General features: G+C 41.1%; 1 protein-coding gene and 1 long non-coding RNA gene across 6 annotated transcripts in view; one reads left to right on the plus strand and one right to left on the minus strand.

The window, feature by feature from the left end:
* Positions 1 to 17,516, plus strand: part of RBMS1 (RNA binding motif single stranded interacting protein 1) — a 186,808-nt gene that overhangs the window by 17,327 nt on the left and 151,965 nt on the right. The window lies entirely within an intron of this gene.
* LOC143829308 (uncharacterized) lies at positions 799 to 16,819 on the minus strand. 3 transcript variants are annotated; one of them, XR_013228067.1, is made up of 4 exons: positions 16,594 to 16,819; positions 9,829 to 9,953; positions 8,264 to 8,340; positions 799 to 2,223 (listed from the first exon to the last, which is right to left on the minus strand). It is a non-coding gene; the product is annotated as an uncharacterized LOC143829308 (long non-coding RNA). The 3 variants fall into 3 exon arrangements; XR_013228066.1 differs by lacking the exon at positions 9,829 to 9,953 and adding an exon at positions 16,079 to 16,165; XR_013228065.1 differs by lacking the exon at positions 9,829 to 9,953.

Genomic DNA, 17,516 nt, shown 5'->3' on the forward strand with positions numbered 1-17,516 from the left:
CAAAATAAGATACAGACGCGCCACAACAATGAAGTGTGTTGTAAAGGGCTGGGGGGGATGAAGTAAAGGGCCGGGGGGGGAGAAGGCGTCCTTCGGGGCCCACCTCCAATTAGTCGAAGGACCACATGTGGTCCGTGGCCCACAGGTTGGGGATTGCTACTCCAGATGTTCATGGACTACAATTCCCATGAGCCCCTGCCAGCAAATGCATCTGGAGGACAACAGGTTGACTTACCCCTGCACTAGAATTCAGGCTTCTTCAAAATAGCTGTGAGATAGGAATAGAGCATGGTTGAAGGATAATAGAAAGTGAAAATACCTGTAGCTACTGAAAATTTTGGTTTGGGCATCATTTTTATTTGCAAAGCTGAGAGTCAGATGCACAGGACTGCGCAGGTATAAAGATTAACGTGTTGAACTTCTGTCTGTGTTGCAGCTGTTAATAGCACAGAAGCCCTGCTGGGAGGGAGAGGGGCATACATCAGTGGGAGAAATAAGGGGCAGAGGAAGGGTAGTGCTAGCAGGTATATGAAATGAAGGAAGCGTGGCAGGAGGAAATTATGTTAGCTGAGGAATTTCTCTTTGGATTCCCCTTGTCTTATTTTAACAATTATTATAATGATAATGATGATGTCTCTTCCAATTGCCATTTATCTGTAGAGAAACTCCTGGCTGGGACTTCAATTTAATGTGTTTGCCAGCATAGCTAAAAGTATGGCGTCATATGGGTTAGTCTACCCTGAAGGGTTGATCCAAAAATCTTTTGATTGATTGGAAAAGCAGCAGTAATTTCTGTCCCAAACAAGTTCAAATTCTGTGGTTTCAGTAACAAGTTGGAGGTTTGATAGGTGTGAATCACTCCAGCTGTCCTGTGCAAATGCACCCAGGTGTAGAGTAGAGTTTTGTTTCTGGATAATTCTTTGTTCAGAATTGTTGTATTTTTGTTTCTTTCCTGTAGTTTATATTTAGTGTTCTCCTGTTTGCTTCGGCTGTCTTGGATTGTGAAAGGACATAACAATAGAAGAAGACTGAAAGTATTATAAAACAGGAGAAGAGTCAAAGTATTATAAAAAGATTTTGAAAATGCAAGCTTCGGGATTTATTTGCTTTGGCAGTTTTAACAGCCTTTTACACAATATGGATCGTACTGATTTTGTGGATATTCAGGTTGGTTTTTTTGCTATCAAATCACAGTCTACTTACTTATGCAGACCCTGCAGGGCAGAGGTGGCCAAACTGTGGTTCTCCATATGTCCATGGACTACAATTCCCATAAGCCCCTGCCAGCAGGTGTAGGGTTTTCAAGGCTAGAGACATTCAGAGGTGGTTTGCTATGGTCTGTGTAAAAGGAAAAGAAGAAGAAGAAGAAGAAGAGTTGGTTCTTATATGCCGCTTTTCCCTACCCGAAGGAGGCTCAAAGCGGCTTACAGTCAAGCTTGGCTGTATGCTTTCTCAATTTTTATTTATTTCCTCCCCCACTGTAAATATTTCTTAGATGTTTGTTTATGAGTTTTTCTGGGGGACAACATGGTCCATTAAATGCATGAAGTCTTGGTGCATCTGATAAAGCATGCTCAGTCCCATCCCAAATATATATATATTCATCTTTAAGGTACTGTAAGATAAGATTCCTCATTGTTTTTGTTGCTGCAGAATAAAATGGCTAGTGTTCTGAGATTAGATATATTTAAAAAAAAACTCTGGGCTTTGTAGACAATAAATATCCTTTCTGCTTTAATGCTAATGTCATGTTTTTGTCAGTGGGGTGATATGATGATCGATACAGCAAGAACGGGCAATTATACATTTTAGACGAAAGGATTATTACTGGGTTTTCAGGGGCAACAATGCCCCTGCAATATTCTCAGTTTCTTTTAGCAGCACAAGTGAAAGAAGGTCCCAGGCTAGCCACAACAATGCCCTTTTCATGCCCCTACAATACGCATAATCCCGACATTGTTCGGCTGTGGAAGCAGAATGCAGTGCTTCGTGGAATGTGGGCAGGGGTCTGCAAAAAGTCCTCCTCATGCAGTTCTAAGGGATAAAGGAACAGCTCGCTTCCGATGGCCTTTCCACTAGGCTTTTGGAAGGGTCCGGTTTGAATGTGTCCTTTTTCTTTTGGCTTGCCTTCACCCAAGAATGACCACAAAGCCTGCCAAATAGGGCCGTCGTTATTTTCCATCGTTTTCTGTCAAGGTGAAAGTGTTTCCTTGTCCCCGAGTACTGCAAAGAAAAGGATAAGAGTTCAGATATTCTAATTGGGTCTCACAAATACCTTTATCCCTGATACCTTTATCCCTCCCACCACCCCCAGTATTTTGGTAGGTCTATTTTAACACAGTATGAGAAATTCACACTTAGACACATTTAAATGCAGTTTAGCTAATATGTTGGCGGGGGGGGGGGCGACTCCCAAAGTATATTAACATGTCTGCCTATCTATCCCTGAAGTGGAGATGCAGCCCCAAAGGTCAAGGCAAGGTTTCTCGACCATTTTAGGGGGGCCACCAAGAAACCCCAGGGTTTCGCAAAACCCCAGTTGAGAAATCCTGGGCTAAAATATTGTGGGTTCATTCTAACCGACTTTCCAGCTAGTGGAAGTTATGTGGAACTTTCCTGGATGGAAGTTAAGTGGAACAGTGCCCTCAATGATGAATTGGGTGAGATTGTACACACACACACACACACACACACACACACACACACACACACACACACACACACACAAACTGGATCCAAATCCATTTCAGAATTAAATTAACTCAATTCAGTATTAATTTGTGGTTTCCCAATAGTGTTCAGAAGCCTTCGAATGATTTGGATTTCCAAGTGTCATATGGCATTTGGAAGTGTGGGAAGAAATGAGGTTGCATCATGATGATCTGGCTATTGTCTTCTCACAGTTCTGTGGCAGCATCAGTGTCTGTAGGGTTTACTGCTAGAAGGGAATAAGACTGAGTGATAGTTGTATTTGCCTTTGTGACTTTTCAGTTTTCGGTGAAACTTAACTTGGTGGACAAGAGGTGTTTGCAGTAAGAGTAATACCCTCTGGATAAGCTTCAAGTCCAGAAGCATCATAAAGACTGACAAGATTTCCAGGATGTAACCTTCAAGAATCAAAGCTCCTTGACAAAGGGAGGTTTGACCGTCAAAAGCTTGTATCCTTAAAATCATGTTGCTCTTGAGGTGCCACTGGACTTGAATTTTGCCCTTCAAATATAGACCAACTCAGGCCATCCACCTGAAACTCTCTGGGTTAAAAAAAAACAGTCTTAGGACATGTTGTCCTTTCCCTTGTTTAGGTGCACCTTTTTTAGTGTGTGTTTTCTGGGTGCCTTTCATTTATTCAGTAAAGGACAATGCATAGAATCCTGCTTCCAAACTTGGATCTGCTTAGCTGGATAAAATTGTGTTTTATTTAAGTTCATGAAAGCTCTTAGGGCAGTCAGCATTTTGCTTTGTAATTCAGTGCAGTAGCTTTTTAAAACATGCTTTATTTGACTGTAGCACGAGTCCTCTTTTGGAGCCTCTGGGCACCTTTAGAATTCTGATACTGGGTGGTGGGTACATCTATAAAATGGCTGCCACAAGACGTTGAACTGGACCCAAAATGGCTGCTTCAGGAGGTGGAGCCAACTGCAGAATGTCAGGGAATGAGGTTCTGTATAACACTTATAACAACTCTTCAACATTTCAAGCAGAAGTTCTGTGTAACAGCATGCCTTTTAAAATGAACATATTGTTTTAAAATATTTTCTTGCATGCACATCGCTTACCTTCAGTCACGCGGTGAAGATTTTTGTGCTGTGGTAGCAACTGCTACCAAAGCAACATTTTAAAAATCTACACAGCCGATCAGAAGCCCTGCTGGCCAAAAAGCCTCATCTGTTCTCACCCCATTTCTAAAAACTGTAGGTGTCAGTGGTCACCCCTGGACTACAATGTGATGGCCCTCTTTATATAGGACACAATATATAAGATATAATAATAACTGGAGTTTTATTAATGAGGGCCGCTTTGGTAACGCAGACAGTAGAAAAACGCTGAGTTTACTTTTTGGGGGGCAACTTGTTCACTTTTATGAGCAGAGGTTTTTGAGCTGAAGCAAGTAGGCTGTAACCAATCCCTTTCTTTGGTCTATAGATTACTTTTTTGGTATTTTGGATGAGTTATTTATCCCTGTGGATACAGCTACTTATGTTTCCTAAACCAGCCAGTAATCTTTATGAGTGAAATCCAAAGTCAACTACTTTCTTTTTAGATCCTTTGGATTAATTGCCCCTACCACAGTTGGCATTAATCTGGCATATCTACCCACCCGCCAAGCTGTTGTGCTGGGCGATGAATCACTGATTCTATTCCAAAAGCTTTTCACTACCTTAATAAGGTGATTTATAGATTGCTTATACTGGTGTGGGCTGAGACTCACTGAAGTCTATACCAGAATATGTGATTTATGATCCCCTTGCACATGAAAACTCTTGCTTTATGGAGTCTGTTTGGATAAAGTGGCATAATAAGAGCAAAGTAAGGTAGACAAAAAAAAAAAATTGAGACGCTTCATGTGTTAAGTTGTTAAAGGTGGCATCTAATTTGGTTAAATAGGAGAAGAGACAAAATGGCGGAAGGATAACTGCAGATAGTGTGGTTAAAATGAGTATCTGCAAGGGTAGAATTTTAACCATACATGAATCACATTCTATTGAATGTGATTTCTGTGAGAGGGCAGAATTCCCTGTCACCACTGTTGCTAGAAAGAATAAATTTTTTCAAGTAAGCACTTCATAAGAATGGAATGTGTCTCATGACTAACATGTTGCAAGCAATTCAGAATCAAATCATGCAATAGAAGTAATTACAGCATTTAAAAAAAATGAAACCTACAGCGCTAGATAAATAATGCATGTTTTCCAGTTTTTCTTTTAGGAAATGTATGTTTTGTTTAATAACAACAACAAAATCCTAGCATATAGGGATTGGACCAAAGGGGCAAATGCACTGTCAAATGAATATGTGAATATTTTAGTAGTATTTCCACTGAGAACTTTCACAGTCTCTGATAATATTACTGGTCTAACAATTGTTCTTTGGTTTGAGAAAATCCTTGTCCTATTTTTGTCACTAGCAAAAATGAAATAGGAGGGGTGGGACCCAGTGAAAGACCAAACAAGGAACAAGCAAGAAGGCGCTGGGAATCCAGTATGGGACATCAAATTATTCCAGTGTAATAAACAGACTTCCAGGGAGTTTTCAGTCTTCAGTTAATTATTTAATAAGTAGAATTCTTCATCAATCCCAACACGTTTCGCTGCATAGCTTTATCAAGGGACATCAAATTTCAAATTGTTTTCAACAAGTTACTTCAATATAGAAAAACAATATCTTAACAGAGAATCTGGCATATATGGTTTTTAACCTGAATAAGATTACAGCCAACTAAAGACTGTTGTAGGAAATTCTATAAAAAAGCTACTCCAGTTGTCCTGGCTGTCTTAAACACATGCCATATGATAAATAATAAATAAATACAAATTGTATCACAGTATTTTACTAAAGTGGCAATACAAATTATATATCCAAAAGTGCATAAACGGGTGGTTTTAAACTGTACTTTTTTGCTATATATTTTATTTTCAGCTGCCTTGGGCATTGTGGAGAGTTGGGGTATAAATACTTTAAATATATAAGATTGCAATCAAGCAGAGTTAAGAGGATTTGCTAATTTTCTTGGTTGTCTGAATACCTTAGTCAATACTGTTATGTAGCTCCCAGTGCTCAATTTCCTATAAGAAAGTGATGGATTCCTGTTTGTTGTTTTTGTTTTCTTGAATGTGTGCCTCAAGTGTATGTATGAAATCCTGCCCCTAGTCACATGTCCAAACCTTGTGAGTAGAGGTGCCCCTGGTCTTCCCCTGTAGACTGCTAAACTGAGAAGCAGATAACAAATGAGCACGGACATTGATGCAGGAGCACATGCCTTGTTTCTTGCTGCAGCAGATCATACATGCCCTTGGATTCCAACCCAGGTTTTCCACATACCTGTGCTGCACATGCCACTTGAGGTGTGCATGAACCACAAGTTGCCAACCTGTGAACTGAGAGGATTTAATCTGACCAGAGCCAAATAAACAGAGGCTAATGCTTGTCATATCCCTGCATATAGCGGAACCCGCTTTTTCTGGCCTATTCACAGTAGTACTCTACACCTAGCAAATTGGTCGAGTATATTTATATGAAGCTGCAGTGTTCAAGAAGAAGAGTTGGTTTTTATATCCTGCTTTTCTCTACCCTCCGGAGTCTCAGAGTGTCCTGTGATCGCCTTCCCTTCCTTTCCCCACAGCAGGCACCCTGTGAGGTAGGTGCAGCTGAAAGAGTTCTGAGGCAACTGTGTTATTGAATTTATTATGAATGGCCACAGGCTGTAACTATATAAAACATTAGATTCTGAGACAATTGTGACTGGGCCAAGGACACCCAGCAGGACTCATGTGGTGGAGCAAGAAATTAAAGTTGGTTTTTCAGATGACAGTCCACTGCTCTTAACTACTACACCAGGCGGGCTCGCTTGTAAAGGTCATAAAAATAAGTCATGGCAAGCAAGATAAACCAAAAAAAATCTGTTAAATGAGAAGAACAAGTATGTGCCATAATTCAAAAAGAACTAGTTGGTTGGCCTTCTTCGGCAGAGTGCAGTTTGAACTGATTGGCCCTCATTGGCAGAGTGTCTCTCACTCAGCCTCACAGGGTGTCTGTTGTGGGAAAGGAATGGAAGGCTATTATAATACCAAACTGCTGAGAAATGAGACACAGGACAAGTGTGTGATGATATACAATTGTACGTGCAAGCACACACACACAAACACCAGGAACAACCCAGTACGTATACTTCCAGTTGCTGAATGATATTTTATTGTGCTTTCTGTATTTGGTATGTTCAAACATGCATGCTGTGCTTGATCAAACTGGTTGTCTTAATGTTATCTTATACATTATTTTACACTAACATTTATTACTATTGCATTATTAATAACAATCAATGGATCTGTTTCTTGAGGCAACCAAAATGGCTCCTTTGCTCTTCAATGGATAACTCAGGTGAACTATGTCTTGCGAGCCGCAAGGAAGTGGCGGGCTATAAATCTAATAATAATAATAATAATAATAATAATAATAATAATAATAATAATAGACTGGGAAGAACATGAGACATTTGTTTATTTATTTATTTTATTTCTATACCACCCTCCCGTGACGCTCAGGCAGTTTACATAAAACGTGGAAGGTATACATTGAATTATGGTGCAATAATAATCATAACAGCGGATTCCAAGTTAACCGCAGGTTTACAACAGTTTATAACACAACGGTAACTTTTATAACTTCCAACATAAACCCGTAGAGAGGCCGCTTTGGATTCAGATTGTTGTGGGGGTGTCTGGGGGATCAGCGGATGTCGGTTGGTCAGTTTGCCTCAGCCAAATTTATTTCAAAGGATAGAAAAGGACACTTGAAATGGTAGCTGTGATGGGTTTCCTCCCTCTAGATCAGGGGTAGTCAAACTGCGGCCCTCCAGATGTCCATGAACTACAATTCCCACGAGCCCCTGCCAGCATTCGCTGGCAGGGGCTCGTGGGAATTGTAGTCCATGGACATCTGGAGGGCCGCAGTTTGACTACCCCTGATCTAGATTTTGTTCAAAGACAATAAAACAAATTTTAGGCGACCCAAGCCATTTTTAATCTGTTTTGGAAATAACCTTTTGTTACTTAATCACAAAGAAAGAAGCCAGATTATTCCTGATTTGAGTATGACCAATAGATGATGACTTTTTGATGTTGTTTTGGCCATTTTCCAAGATGATGATGATGATGACGACGATGATGATAATTTAGTATGACTTGATTTGAGACCTTTGGTTAAATGAGTTGACAGTTAATTAATTAGATTTGTATACCTTGCTTTCCAGTTTTTCAAGCAAGCTCTTAGCAATTCAGGTAAAGGAATGGTTTAAAATTGAAACTTTTGACTGTGGGAGTAGTTATTGTTCAGTATAATGAAAAGACGACCACACAAAAAGTACAAAATGAATTACCCATAAGGTACATCAGGAGGAGACTTTAAAATGAACTGACTGCTGGTAAGAGCTGAACCAACCTGGAAGTGTAAAGTAAAACTGCTGATGTTAAGAGGCTGGATTCCAGCATTTCTTAGTGTCGTAAACTGGGATGGCCAATATATTACAGTTATGGATTTGAGAACTTACTGCGCAGATGCGTCTTTCCTTGCTGTCTTGTCATGTCTGTGCTGGTCTCCAGTTGTGGCTGTAATTTCTGTATCAAACTTGGAACAGGAAATGAAGAAAGGGTTTTGTTTATAATTCTATTAAAATGTAGGCAGATTGATATTTGTAAAAAGGACATTTTGTAATTATTGCAGCAGTTAAATGGTTAGGTCTGGAATTCTGTGCTAATCACAAATTATAGGCATTTGGGGGGAAATTTATAGCCTTATTAAAATTTTATTTCTGCTGTTATAAAAGGAACTATACACTGGGAATTCTGATTATATGACAGGCTTTATCAATAAATGAACTTCCTTGTTTCTGGACTGCTCCACTCTTTGTCCTATATCTACCTATGCGTGAAGCATTCACTTTCTAATAACAAATGAGTTTGATTCCCCACTGGGTGACCTTGGGCCAGTCACAATTCTCTCAGAGCTCTCTCAGCCTCACCTACCTCACAGGGTGTCTGTGGTGGGGGATAGGAAGAAGAAGAAGAAGAAGAGTTGGTTCTTATATGCCACTTTTCCCTACCCGAAGGAGGCTCAAAGCGGCTAACAGTCGCCTTCCCATTCCTCTCCCCACAACAGACACCCTGTGAGGTGGGTGAGGCTGAGAGAGCCCTGATATCACTGCCTGGTCAGAACAGTTTTATTAGCACCGTGGCGAGCCCAAGGTCACCCAGCTGGCTGCATGTGGGGGAGCGCAGAATAGAACCCGGCATGCCAGATTAGAAGTCCGCACTCCTAACCACTACACCAAACTGGCTCTCCCACTACACCAAACTGGCTCTCCCACTAGGAAGGGTAGACAATTAAGCCGCTTTGAAATGCATTTGGGTAGGGGAAAGCAGGGTACAAAAATTCAGCTGTTATTCTTTTTAAAAAAAATAGTGCATGTAAGTGACCTGAGGTTTGAGCTCTATAAATGGCAGGTTTTAATCATGTCCATGTAAAGGTCAGTGAAAGGCATAAAAGTCACAATCATAAAAGTCACAATTTGCAGTCCAGGGGTAAGAGACATATAAATCCTAAAGAAGGAGTCATTGTCACATTTGGTTAAGCATATAAAGCATGAGTCCCGTTATTGTGCTGATCCTGGCAAATCTTATACAATGTTTACAATAAAGTTCTGGAGAGTTGCCTAGCACCGGAGAATACACAATTAAGCAACACAGTTCCACGGCTGTCTTGTGTCAGCATACTGCTAAAAGACCTCCATTGTGCTCATGTGATAGCTGTTCTTAAAACTTTTTGCATAAACAGGAACAGAAAAAAGTTATCTGTTACTGCTTCCTGTGCTTTTTTCCCCAGCACATAGGGCAGGGGTAGTCAAACTGCGGCCCTCCAGATGTTCATGTACTACAATTCCCATGAGCCCCTGCCAGCAAACGCTGGCAGGGCCTCATGGGAATTGTAGTCCATGGACATCTGGAGGGCCGCAGTTTGACTACCCCTGACATAGGGAATGGAACTTTGCATCTGAACAAACTATGCAACCCTTAATAAGAATGAATTCATACAGATGAACTTTGAGAGTGTGCCTACACTGGTCAGTAGTCCATGCGGCTCAACTATGTGTCTGTTGCAACATTAATTTTTATTCTTTTGCTTCTCCTGACTATGCTGCTTAATGTCAGCACCTTTGTCCTTTAAGCCAAAAAGACAAATCACTGAAAGAAAGTATTGATGCTTCATTAATTTATATCTTTATAAAATGAAATTAAATTGTTTTCTCATACTGTTGGCGGCTGAGAGCCCTGTTGATCCCTGTTTTGTGGGGTGCCACAAAATTTCTTGCAATGAGTCTGAGAAGTAGAATGTACAAAACAATTTTAAAAGACCACTCTAGAGCATCACATTTAGTAAACATAGCAACACGTAATCTTAGAATGGCCCTAACATCTCTGCGGTTTGAAATGATGCCATCAGCCATGCTCTTTGGGTGATATCTCCATATACCCACAGCCCAACGCCTGTGTACATGTGGAAATGCATCTGTGGAGGACCTGCCCCACTATGTTTTGACTTGTCCCCTGTACTCCGGACTTAGGGGCAAATTACTTGCCAAGTTATTACCGAACTCATACCCCATTTCTGATTTTGACAAAGTCACCTATCTGTTATCAGACGCCGACTCCTATATTTCATATAGGGTGGCACTTTTCGCTTTGGCAATTTTTTTTCTTATTGTAACTCAGTAGCCCATGTTTACAATTTTATGTACGCAATATTGGAAAAATATTGTTGTATTTGTACTTTATTGTTTTAATTGTGCTTTGTAATGGCCTTTGGCAATATACAATAAATGTGATGGTATCGTATTGAGAAGTAGAATGTAATTCACAAAAGGACATAGGAACATCAAAGTATTAGTTATATAAGCCACTAGGAGTATATATAATGAATAAATGGCTGAAATGGCACAAATAGCTAATACTTGGTGTAGCTTTGTGTAGTGGTCAAGAGCGGTGTCTTCTAATCTGGAGAGCTGGGACTTCTAATCTGGGTTCCTCACTTCTCTGCATGCAGCCAGCTAGGTGATATTGGGCTAGTCACAGTCCTGTCAGAGCTGTTCTCACAGCTAACCAACTCTTCTTCTTCTTGAAATTATTCCCTATAACACTGCTTTCAATTTCAATTAACTTGAACAGATTTTAATGAAGAACTATGCATGTGCTAGTGATGGAGCTATGACATTCTATCACATTATATTTTATAAGCAATTGAGAATTAAATTAACATAGGTCTGAGAGGGACTGAATTGAAGTTCTGTAGTATCCAAAAGAGCCTCTTGTGGCGCAGAGTGGTAAGGCAGCCGCCTGAAAGCTTTGCCCATGAGGTTGGGAGTTCAATCCCAGCAGCCGGCTCAGGGTTGACTCAGCCTTCCATCCTTCCGAGGTCGGTAAAATGAGTACCCAGCTTGCTGGGGGGTAAACGGTCATGACTGGGGAAGGCACTGGCAAACCACCCCGTATTGAGTCTGCCATGAAAACGCTAGAGGGCGTCACCCCAAGGGTCAGACATGACTCGGTGCTTGCACAGGGGATACCTTTACCTTTACCTTTTAGTATCCAAAAAGGATAAACATTATGCGGAGGCAAATTACTTTTGCACAGAATGCATTAATAAAGCATAGCACCAAATATTATGACCTCATTTGGTCCTGCAGATCAAAAGGAGAAGCACTAATTTATGGCAATTTCAGATAATTGCCCACTTTTCCATTTATTTGTTAAGATATGCCAGGTCCATGTTTCATAAAATGAAAGCGTCATGGAAAGTGACATGCTTGAGCTACATATACTCTTCAATTGGAATTACAATTATTATTTGAGATAAGATAACAAACTGCGGATGCAAATCATTATAATTGTTATAATATCTGTCTGACGGAATACTTGCTAGCCTGATCCACAGCTGGCAGAAAGAGGGATAATAATCAGTGTAGCCTATGCTGCTTGGCAGAGCCGTCTTCATAAACATAAGGTTGCCAGCCTGACATCTAAGCAACCATAATACATCATTCCAATTGATCACAGGGTTTATTAGTATCATTTCCTAATGCAGGCCTGAAAAAATATTTTGTTCTTGCAAACACATGCACAAGAGACAGCCTATAGGGACACATACATGTACAAACACTGGTCTTCTCAAAATAGAAGAAGAGAAGAAGAGTTGGTTCTTATATGCCGCTTTTCCCTACCCGAAGGAGGCTCAAAGCGGCTTATAGTCGCCTTCCCATTCCTCTCCCCACAACAGACACCCTGTGGGGTGGGTGAGGCTGAGAGAGCGCTGATATCACTGCCTGGTCAGAACAGTTTTATCAGTGCCCTGGCGAGCCCAAGGTCACCCAGCTGGTTGCATGTGGGGGAGCGCAGAATCGAACCCGGCATGCCAGATTAGAAGTCTGCACTCCTAACCACTACACCAAACTGGCCCTACACCAAAATATATATTTACATGAGTATGGTGATGGTATGATGAAGTTGCAGACTTTCTCTTGCAGTCTGTGCATATACCATGGCCAAAAAAGGATGAAAAACTTCATAGAAGCCCCCCTGAAATAAATATTAGTAATTGTGCTGTTTGCACACTGAGATTTTTATTTTGTCTGCAACCATGGTTGTGTTAGAAATGCCTCAGCCTGTGTACACCTGCTTGGGTGTTAATATCCCTTTCAGAGACCATTCTCTGTGTTTCCTTTCCTTGTTAGACAGATGGGTGCAGGGAAGCCTTCTCCATGATCTTGACCTAGCATTGAATCCTCTTCTCTAGAGAGATTTGCCTGACGCTCTTGCTGTTCTTTAGGTATGAAGCCAAGTTTGTCCTTTTTTTCCCTTGAACTTTTAATAGTGATTACGATTCAAGCCAAAATCTATTTGCATTTTAGATTCTCTCATTAGAATTCATACCCATTCCAACATGCCATTCCCTTTCTTTTCCTCTTGGCCTAAAGTTTGCCTTCCAGTAGTAGTAACTCAGGACATGGGAAAGGCTTAAGAAGGTTACCCTGCAAAGCTATAATTCCTAGGGACCTTTGAGCTGAGGTAATATTGATAGAAGAGGAGCTAGTTTTTACTACCCAAAGGAATCTCAAAGTAGCTTACGGTCACCTTCCCTTCCTCTCCCTAAAACAGACACCATGTGAGGTAGGTGAGGTTGAGAGAGCTCTGAGACAACAGGTGATGGCCCAAGCTCACAAAGCTGGCTACATGTGGAGGAATCAAACCAGGTTCTTGAAGACCAGAAAGTGACATTGTAACAGGTGATAAAGAGAGGGCTGAACTGCTCAACTCCTACTTCTCAGTCTTCTCTGGTGAAAGAAACTGTGCTCACTGAGGCAAAATCATTTCACGTGATGAGGGATGGGAGTTGCGGCCTAGGATCACTATAGGGTAAGTCCATAAACAGTTTCTTTAAATGAAACCAAATCCTCTGTGCCAGATGAATTGCATCCAAGGGTATTCAAAGAACTTGCAAATGTAATTTCTGAACCTCTGCCCATTATTTTTGACAATTCTTGGAGAAAGAGTGATGTTCCAGAAGATTGGTGGTGGGCAAATGTTGTCCCCATCTTAAAGAAGGGAAAAAGGAGGATCTGGGTAACTACCGACCCGTCAGCTTGACGTCTATAGCTGGTGATATTTTAGAACAAATCATCAAACCATCAGTCTTTGAGTAGCAAGAGGGGATGGCTATAATTACGAAGAGTTAACGTGGCTTTCTCAACAACAAGTCATGTCAGATTAACCTTATTTCTTCTTCTTTTTTTTTAGAGAAAGTTACTAGAGGGGGGTACTTATTAAACTTGCAGATGAAACTAAACTGGGAGGGGTAGCAAACACACCAGAAGACAGAATCAGATACAAGATGATTCTAAAAGGCTAGAAAACGGGTAAAATGAATTTCAGTAGTGATAAATGGTAAATTCTTAATTTAGGGAGGAAAAATCAAATGTATCACTATATGATGGGTGAAACTTGTCTTGGCAGTAGTATGTGTGAAAAGGATCTGGGGGTCTTAGACCATACACTGAACATGAGTCAGCAGTATGACTTGGTGGCTAAAAAGGCATATGGGATTTTGGGCTATATTAAAAGAAGTACTGTGTTCAATTATGGGCACCACAACTGAAGAAAGATGTAGAGAAACTGGAGCTGTCCCAAGGAAGGCTACAAAAATGGTGATGGGTTTGGAGACCAACTCATATGAGGAAAGGTTGAGGGAGCTTGGTCTATTTAGCCTGGAGAGAAGACGACTAAGAGGTGACATGATAACCATCTTTAAATACTTGAAGGGCTGTCATATAGAACAGTGGTACCCAACCTTTTTATCACCGGGGACCACTCAACACCTTTTACTGAGGCCCGGTGGGGGGGGGTAGTTTACTCCTCTACTCTCAACCACTGCCCTAACGCTCTCTGATCGCTATGGTAATGTTTACACATCCCTTCAAAATAAGATACAGACACGCCACAACAATGAGCACAAGGAACATTTTATTTTCATGGAAATTTTAACACATGATAGTTAAACTGACAGTTTAACTCATGACAGGGGGGGGGGGAGAAGGCGTCCTTCGGGGCCCACCTCCAATTAGTCGAAGGACCACATGTGGTCCACGGCCCACAGGTTGGGGATCGCTAATATAGAAGATGGAGCAGAGTTGTTTTCTGTTGCCCCAGAGGGTCAGACCAGAACCAATAAGTTTAAATTAATTCTAAAGAATTTTTGGCTAAATATCTGTAAGAAGTTCCTGACAGAGCGGTTCCTCAGTGGAACAGGCTTCCTCAGGAGGCGGTGGGTTCTCCTTCCTTGGAAGTTTTTAAGCAGAGGCTAGGTAGTCATTTGACAGAAATGCTGATTGTATGAACTTAGTCAGATTGTGAGTGGGTGGGCAGGAAGGGATGTGCCAGTGTTTGTCTCTTGCGACCCTTCCTTGCATACCCAGGGAATTGCTGATTGCCACTGTGGGATGGTAGATGAACGTCCCCCAGATCAGGGTAGATTCTGGAGATTTTTGGTGAGGGGATCACTGGGGCATGAAATTGAGGTCACTGTGGGTGGGCAGGTTGTTGTGACTTCTTGCATTATGCAAGGGGTTGAACTACATGATCCTGGAGGTCCCTTCCAACTCTGATTCTATGATACTTCAGATTTAGAGACTGAAGCTCTTAACCACCACACTACCTGTCTCTCATATTGGTTCAATTAAGGTTCAATTCATAGGTCCATTAAGGCCCAAGCAAGAACCCTGCCTCTTACCTCATTGCTTTGAAGGTATGTTTTGGGGAACAAGAATTGGTTTGAGGGAACACTGCAAAGGACCTAGAGGTGGGGCTTCAAGGAAAGGGAAGGAGGTAGGATTTCCTTCTTCCTGATACTTAACGCTGGAATCCTTCCAAGAGGTCAAAGAACTTTTCTCTGAACTATCTTAAAAAGAGCAAGCCTGGTTGAAACTTGCCATTTATCTTAATGAAGCCTGCAATCTGTGAATATTTTTTCCACATTATTTTTCCAAGAGATTTAACAGCACTTACTGGTAGCTACATAATAGCACTGCTTTGTGCCAGTGTCATTCATCCTGTGCAGATAAGAAGCTGTCAGTGTTTCTGTAATAAATCCCTATTAGCAAGGTTAGGAGTAGAAATTCGTATGGATTGCAGTTCAGGAAAAGCAGAGGCATGGCTGAAGAATGAGTTACAGAAGATAAGGGAAATGTTTTTTGTTGTTGTTTCGTGTGCATGAGTTCAACTAAGCCAAAAATAACTGTTTTCATATACATTTGAGTGGGAGAGAGAAAAATCAATGCACTTAAAAAAAGAGGGGGATTGTTTCAACAGTTGCATACAAGGCTTTGCTAGGGAAGATGGAATTTAGCTGACAGGAGGTATAGTACAGAAGTGTTGCCAGAGAAAATTGTAGTGGAAAGGAACGTCTTGTTCAGGTTGCTGGGAATCTCTTTACCAGCTGTTGCTACAGTCTGCCTTCTCTCTGTTCCTATTGCTGATCTTCAGTTTCTCCAGTAAGCGAGGAAGGAGGCGGCTACGTAAATGCCTGGATTCTGGTAGCACAAGAAAGTAGAATTAAACTGTGATTGGGCATGAACACAGCTTGTAGTTATATGCACAAGTTCCCCACTACTCCCATCTTCCTCCTCCTCTTCTCTCTGTTGGAACATGACTGAAAACTACCCGATTTGATCAAGCTCGTCTGCGGTGGTGTCTGAGTGCAGGCACCTTGGGAAGTCGGAGAATGTTTCTCCACCCCAACCCCAGAAACTGAGATTCCATACCTTGATGTAATCTTGATTTGTCTGCCAAAGTGCATTGTCATTGAGATATCACAGGGAACTAGGAAGGTTTCAGTCAAGCCCCATTTGCTGGAAGAGATGTGGGAGGGACATGGAGAATGAAATGCTTCATTACTTGATATTTGGATGCAGCTACTATCACCGCATTTAGGGAGAACTCATGACACAGCCTTCTGTCGCCTCAGTCAGAGAGATGTCTATCAGCCTTGACATTCCAGTTAAGTCAAGGAGCCTGCAGTGTCGTGCTGAGCACTTTTATTTTCTTGGCACAGGATACGATGCCAGCCTAGAGTTCTCCAAAAATGTATCTGCACAAATAGTGAACGGTCATATTTTCACTGGGTGAAATCAGATTTTACATCGAGATTGTATATAATACGCCCAACAACTGCGAAGCTAGTGCAAGTGCGTTCTGAGAAAGCTCAACACATCATGCCGAGTATAACAACTAAGGAGGGCCGTCTTTAGGCCTCCTAGTGGGCTTTTACTGGGCTTACCTTTATTCTCCAGTGAACTCTTGAGTTTCTCCGGTCAAGTCTGAACCCTTTGATATAGTTAATAATTTTCTTAAAAGAGATCTCAAAGTCACACTGGAGTTGACCGGTTTTCCTCATTCTGCCAGCCAGTATCTGCACTTTAGAAAGTATAAGTTAAACACAGAACAAAGATATAAAAGAGAAGAACAGAGAAATGTATTTGCCAGCAAACTAGCATGAATAAAAATCCCTGGGCATGCTCTCAGATACAGTATATGAGGGGCTCCAAAATATGGCCATCATATGGATCTCAGTCCCATGAAAATTACTGTGATTTATATTTCCAATAATGAGCTTGGAAGTGAAATAGTTATCTTTCATCTTGCTACCTTAATCGTTACATTGCTAGAGAGGAGAAATAATTTCATTAACAAATTCAGGATTGACTTTTCCTTGACTTGATAAAAATAGGACTGATTTCTTGTATATTGGAATTTTTTCTACTTTACAGTAACAAATGAGCAGAAGATTTTTTAAGTCTAAAAATTGCCCATATTTTTACCCATAATGTATATTTTAGTCAAGCATCTTTATAGACTCATCTTTTCGAATATTTCAGTACAGCCATTCAAAGAATTTCAGTGATCATCTTCAAGATATCTCACAAGTGGTGTGAGCATGCAGAATATGGTCGGGAAGCTTAGCTGTGTTCATGCCCACCTAAGGCCCCTTCCTGCCCCCTCCAGGCCCATCATTGGCCATTTTGGGAGTGGGAGGCAGGTCAACATGATCATATATAGTGCTTTTACCCAATAAATGTTTAACAATTTTTTAAATTAACTCCCACCCATTTGGGAAACCTTTCCAGGGCCATCAAGAAACCCCATAATTTCACAAAAACCTGATTGAGAAATCCTGGATTAGGGAGTAATGCATATTCTGTT

Source organism: Paroedura picta, chromosome 2 (genome assembly GCF_049243985.1).
Source record: "Paroedura picta isolate Pp20150507F chromosome 2, Ppicta_v3.0, whole genome shotgun sequence".
In the NCBI taxonomy this organism is placed as follows: Eukaryota; Metazoa; Chordata; class Lepidosauria; order Squamata; family Gekkonidae; genus Paroedura; species Paroedura picta.